Genomic DNA, 7,500 nt, shown 5'->3' with positions numbered 1-7,500 from the left:
ATATATATATATATATATATATATATATGCATATAGATATATATACATATATATATATACATATATATATATATATATGTATATATGTATGTATATATATATATATAAACTTATAATATAAATACTGTATATATATATATATATATATATATATATATATATATATATATATATATATATATATATTCGATATATATGTATATGTATTGTATATAGAATATTTCAAAGGCTTATAGCAGTTGGAAAGAAACAGTTAACAACTGTGCCATCTAGAGGATTAGTGATTTATACAGAACGTATGCAGAGGGAGGATGCCTACCTTGTGTTAGAAGGGGACCTAAATTGATAAGGATTCTTTACTCGGAGAGGAAATGGCATTGATGGAATACACCGATCAAACATCTTGCCATGGATACGAAGAGAATGCAGAGGAAAGGAGAGATCCTATGCTGGAAACAAAAGGTGAAATATATTGATAACGTTAATAAATGGATGATAAGTATTAACGAATAAGAAAATATATCTATTGCTAATGACATAGATTTATATTTTATATCATCAAACAATTCATAAATGATTGAAAATGGCAAGTCAGGGCATCCAGGTCTAAAGGCTTGCGGTAGCCTATTGGAAAAGTCCCTGTATGGCGACCCCAGCTGGACTGGGGTTTGAGACCCGCTCAAGCTCGATAGTTTCTTATAGTGTCTACAACTTCACAATCTATTTTTGGAAGCCTATATGTCTACATGCTCAGTCATCAGCAGCCATTGCCTAGCCCTCCCTAGGCGTGGGTGGAGAAGGGGCTTGGGTCATTGTCACTGTCTCTTACCTCTGCCATTCATGAGTGACCTTTAAACCTTTAAAGATGATTTCCTGTTGAAATTTATCATCCGACCTTTTTTTTCATGGCACAATAATCAGAAACACGTGCAAATTCATTCCTCCGATTCATGCAAATCCCATAATGAAAAGAATGTAAATGGAAAACAATTACTCTGTCTAGGAACTTAGTGGAATCAACTGGCAATTAAGTAATGAGAATCAACCATTAGCATGTAATTTATCTCTTCCTCGTTATGGGAAAATCATTGAAATACTGGGAAGAGAGAAGAAATTGCTTTGTTATTCCTCGTTATATATTTGATATATTATCATCTGTGTCCTTCCTTAATCACTTCGCTTGAAATCTAATTTTTATGATAATGAGTTACCTTGTATGTATGTATGTATGTATGTATGTATGTAATGAGTTCTCTTGTATGTATGCATGCATGTACAGTATGTATGTATGTAAGGAATTCTCTTGTATGTATGTATGTAATGAGTTCTGTTGTATGTATGTATGTATGTATGTATGTATGTATGTATATAAGGAGTTCTCTTGTATGTATGTATGTATGTATGTATGTATGTATATATGTACGTATGTATGAGAAAATGACTTGGTATTTATGCAAACTGCATTTAAGATTTTGTTTTAACAAAATGTGCACGTGAAAGGTCTGATTATATTCTATATATCTGTTGTTTTTTATTCTGTTAAGGAATTATTGAAATGTTCAACTATCTATAGCCTCTTCTTATAGCCTTTTGGTAAAAAAAGGATTGAATAATTGTTACTAATGCTACCAATATATTACTAATATGACATCATCTGAACTTAATATTTAAACTCATATACAGAACCTAAAACCGATTTGAAAGAAATGGAAATGCCCTTTACTTCTCTAGAGGAAAAATAACAGCAAAAGTTATCGTAGAAAACAGCTTCTTATATATATATATATATATATATATATATATATATATATATATATATATATATATATATATATATATATATACATACACACACACACACATATATATATATATATATATATATATGTATATATATATTTATATATATATATATATATATGTTATATATGTATATATACAGATTTTACCCAAAAACCGATAAATCGGTTGGAACTTTTGACCGGGGAAACGTCTGTCTATATCCGAACATAACTTGACAACAAAACGTTTACCCGATTGAGCGGTTTAAAGAATTGATATAAAAATTTTAACCAGGTGTCGCCGGTCGCTTGCTTTTGACATTACCCATAGTCATGGCGAGGAGTAGCAGATTTACTTTGAGAGAGAGAAATGTATCATATAATCGGTACCTAATCAAATTTTTTATCAGTTTATTTTGATCAGTCAGTTTTTATCAGTCAATAGTCAATACTCATAGGACTTGAGGTGTTAGGATAGAGGAGGCATGATATCCGAGGTAAGAGGTAAAACCTACAAGGTAAAGGGTAAGGAGTAAGAGGTAAAAGGTAAGAGGTAAAAGGTAAGAGTTACTAGGTTAGAGGTAAAACTTACAAGGTAAAAGGTGAGAGGTAAGAATAAGAGGTACGAGATAAGAGGTACGCGGTAACAGGTACGAGGTAAAAGGTACGAGGTAAAAGGTGAGAGGTAAGAATAAGAGATAAGACGTTAGACGTAGGATGTAAGAGATTGGATCATAAGATGTCAGAGGTAGGATGTAAGAGTTTGGAGGTAATATTAAAGAGGAAGAAGGTAAAATGAAAGAGCTAACGGGTACGAGGTGGAGGTAAACGGTATCTAGGTAAGATGTAGGAGGTAAGAAGTTAGAGTTAAACGTTAACAGGTAGGATGTGAGATGTAAGACTAAAAGGTAAGGGGTACGAGGTAGGGAGTACGGGTTAATTAGAGTTAAAATGTATGAGGTAAAAGTTAAGAGGTAGGATGTTATAAAAGAGGTTCGTTAAAGGAGGGAAAAGATGGTGAATTAGAACTAAAAGGCAGGATGAAAAGTGGAAAAGAATGTAGTAAGATTTAAGAGTGGGAAGAATAAACATTAAACAATGTAGGAAAGTAGGAGGAGGTAAAACATATCAAAGGTTGGCGTGTGTGCTATTTTATTATTTAACGTTATAGTTGTAGGTACGTTACCCAGAATTTTTTTGTTTTATGACTATGGGTAATGTCAAAAGCAAGCGACCGGCGACACCCGGTTAAAATTTTTATATCAATTCTTTAAACCGCTCAATCGGGTAAACGTTTTGTTGTCAAGTTATGTTCGGATGTAGACAGACGTTTCCCCGGTCAAAAGTTCCAACCGATTTATCGGTTTTTGGGTAAAATATCACTCTTTTTTTACGCAAGCGTATTGATTAACTAGTTTATAGTCATATCTTCAAAATGTGAGGTCAAACATGTCTATAACTTATTATTCAGAAGCTGAGAAATAAACGTTGAAAGTTCGCTTAAAGATGTCAGTTTGATGCCTTTTGAAACTTAAGTACGTGACTACAGCCTTCGTGATTACCGCAAAACATTCCCACATAGCCTAATACACAATTTAAAACATAATCTACAAAACCTGAGGTCGAACAGCTATCTAGCTCATTCAGAAGCTAAGATTATAGAGTTGAAACTTTGCTAAAAAGCGTCTATCCATGACTCTATATCGAACACATGAAAGTTGACGTCATTTTTGCTATTTTTTTGCATATTTCTGACGTCATATTTCACAAACCTTATAAGATAGGGACTTGAAACTTTTAGGATCGTCTAGTTAAATTGAATAGAACTAAATCCTAGAGTTTCAAGCTTATACTATGTCCGGAAAGCACTTTTCTGAAAACCCGGTATTTCTGGTTTACGTAATCGTATATAACAGCACTGGCAGCATTTTTGCTTGTTTTACAATCTCAACATGCAAAATTTTAGTTTTTGAGCTAGAAACTTGGAATTTTCAGGTTCACCTAGGCACCACTAGAGGACAATAATAGCCAAATTTCGTGCCCCAATTCTATCGGGAAGATGGTTTTTGACCCTGCTATTTCCTCTCTTATCTTATCATGTTAAACACTATGTACACTCATTATTAAGGCGATAACACTACATACAATAAACCTAGGATCCTTTACGTTATAAAGGGCTTTATCTAACCCTATTATTTTTATTTTAAGAGTGTTGGGACAAAAAAAAAGGTCCCCGGTCGTGCTTGCCAGCGCTGTGATATATGTATATATATAGATATGTGTATATATATGCATATGTATATATACAGTACATACCCACACACACATATATATATACATATATATATATATTTATATATATATATATGTATATATATATATATATATATATATATATATATATATATATATATATATATATATATATATATGTATATATATATATATATATATATATATATATATATATATATATATATATGCATCTCAAGATAGAGACGAATGGCGAAATCTAACCTAGGCCCTTTGCGTCAATAGGCGTAGAAGAAGATGATTATGATGATGATGTGTCTATATTTCTATTTACGATCTCTCTCTCTCTCTCTCTCTCTCTCTCTCTCTCTCTCTCTCTCTCTCTCTCTCTCTCTCTCTCTCTCTCTCTCTCTCTCTCTCTCAGTTTTGTATCTGTGTGCCGGTGAGTGGTTACACTTTTGCGACCCTATAAATATCCTGATTTAACGCGGATAACAAAAGGCTATCGAATGCAATATAGCTACAAGTTTTCGTGAATAGTCAGTGATTAGTTTGAGGTCAGAGAAGTGGGATAAAACGTCGGCATAGAATAGTTATCTTGTGAATTACTAAAAATCTAATCAAGATGGCTATGTACAACACGGGCAAGGCTTGGAGAGACATCGCTGGACTCAGCAAAAGTAAATTCCATGAGTTGGCGAAACAGGAGCTCGACCGTCTGATAACAGAGGTCACTAGTAACGTCAACCAGTGTGACGGAAAAATATTCGCAGACATATTGAAACAATATGATCCAATAAACTGGAGCAAATCTGCGGAAAACATCAGCAAAATAATAGAAGAAATTCCGAAGAAGATCTAAGTGATAAAGAGACTTATAAAGAAAGTCTACATCAATCAACACATTCCATCAAAGAACAATAAGAAGTCCAATATGGTGAATATGCTGATTGATGCAATGGGAAAAAGAATGCCAAAATGGTGTAATACATGTAAGATATGGTATTCCATTAATAATCCTCAACAATTGATTAGAAAATGTGATGCCTGTCATGTTCCAACACACCCCACATGTGCTCAAATACAGCAAAAAATAAAAAATAAAGACACAAAGGTATTCTGCTCAACATGCTTAGTCTGGATAGAAAATATAATTAAGTCGAGACTAAATCTCCAAATAGTTGAAGATAAAGAAGAGGAAGAAGAAGAAACAGAAGAAGAAGAAGAAGAAAAAGAAGAAGAAGAGAACAATGAACAGGATATGTGTAAGGATGCAGAAGAAATCATTGATATAACCTATGATGCCATCCAACAACATACTTATGAAGAAATAAATTACCAGATGGAAACAATTAATAGACCCAAGAGACTCTACCCGGGCCTACATAATTTTAGGGAAGAGCAAGAACAAGAAAAAATAGAAAAGAAGGATATAGTCTGCAATATGCTGAAAAGAGGGAATTGCAGATTTGGCGAAAGATGCTACTACAAGCATCCAAAGATGTGCCATAATTATGAAATATATGGTAAATGTGCGTATTTAGACGGATATGGAGACGAATGAAGAGATCTCCATCCAAAAATATGCAAAAACCTAAAAGAAGGAAAAGGATGCAGTTTCAACAAAAAATGTTGATATATGCATCCTGCAACCATGAATAAAAGTAAAAAAACTCAGCAAACTGAAAAGAAAAATGAAAGCAAAAAAGAAACAAAATAAGAAACAAAAAAGCAGACCGTGTATATACCACGCTATGAACCAAGAGCCCCAAGATATGAAGCCTTTCAACCCAAACCTGCACATTTAGAGCCCAACTACAAAGAATGCATCTATAATGCCAGGGGTTGGTGCAGATATGGGGACAATTGCAGGTATACACACAAAAATAAATATGAAGTCGAAAGAGCAAATATAATAGAAAAGTTGGATTTTTTAATGGCAGAATTCCGGGAAATGAAGAAAAGAACATCATATCAGAACAGGAAGGAAGCATGGGAGAATCCATATCATTACCAATATTAAATAATGGGGATGAAACACAAACCATAATAGTGATGAATGCACAGGGTTTAGTCACGAGTAACTCTAAAAGGAAAATAGAGCTCTTAGAAGAACTAACCCAAATTGCAAAAATAGATATATTAAATATAAGTGAAACATGGTATTCCCAAGAGACTGGCAGTGATGACCAGATAAAGGGTTTCCAAACTTATAGATCAGACAGAAAAAATAGGAATCAAGGGGGAACCGCAATATATGGAAGAGACATAAATCAAGGAAAAGTCTGTGAAAAATACAGCAACACAGAATGTGAATTGATTGCGGTAGAATTTGAATTTGAAAAACTAGTGAATATTGTAGTTTACAGACCCCCAAACACTAAGGAGTTTGACATAATAATAGAAAAAAATAGATGATATATGTAGAACCCATAAAGACTGGAATATACTCCTATCCGGAGATTTTAACTTTCCTTTTGTGGATTGGAAAGAACGGACAGAAGAAAGTGGTTGTATGTATACATATAAAAAAGATAGTAATAGTAGCGCAGAAGATAAGAGGCAATTTGAAAAGCTTCAAGATATGCTATTAGAACATAATATGCAACAAATAAACCACATTCCAACAAGAAAGGAAAATGTCCTAGATCTAGTATTTGTGAATGAGGTGAATTATGTTAAAGAAATAATAGTGTATAACACGAGAATTTCAGACCACAATGTCATAGAATTGATAGTCCATTCCAAAGCAAGTGATCGCAGAATTAATAAAAGCACAAAACTTTGGGAAGGATATGGAAAATATAATTTTTACAGTAAGAATATAAAATGGTCAGAAATAAATGAAGAACTGAATAAAGAATGGAAAAATGTATTTGTAAGTGATAATATACAGGTAAATACGGACATACTGTACAAAATACTGGAGAAAATTGTTGAAAAATATGTACCGAAAAAAAAACAATAAACAAAGGACGTGCATACCAAGAGACAGAAGGATCTTATTTCAGAAAATTAGAAAGTGGAAGAAAAATCTTGCAAAAGAAAAAAATGTGTGGAAAATGAGGGAAATAAAATGTAAGATAGAAAATGCAGAACAAAAGATTATACAGTCGAAAGAAAATGAAAAAAGGGACTTAGAAGAAAGGACACTTCAAAATATAAAAAGAAACCCCAAAGTACTTTACTCCTATGCAAAAAAGATGAATAAAGGGAGATTAAAAATAGGCCCTCTAAGAATTGAAGGACGGCTAACGAATGAAAAAAAGGAAATATGCAACATATTAGCAGAAAAATATAAGAGTGAGTTCACACCAAGAATTGCGAATGAGAATAATGAAACAGAAATGAGAGAAGAAAATGTTGAATATCTAACGGATATAGATATTAATGAAACGGATATTGTCACGGCTATAAACGAAATTAAAAATGGATCGGCAGCCGGACCAGATGGAGTTCCAGCGAT

The sequence above is a fragment of the Palaemon carinicauda genome, chromosome 10 (assembly GCF_036898095.1).
Source record: "Palaemon carinicauda isolate YSFRI2023 chromosome 10, ASM3689809v2, whole genome shotgun sequence".
In the NCBI taxonomy this organism is placed as follows: domain Eukaryota; kingdom Metazoa; phylum Arthropoda; class Malacostraca; order Decapoda; family Palaemonidae; genus Palaemon; species Palaemon carinicauda.
The sequence above is the reverse complement of the archived record's forward strand: the minus strand, read 5'-3'. Positions refer to the sequence as shown.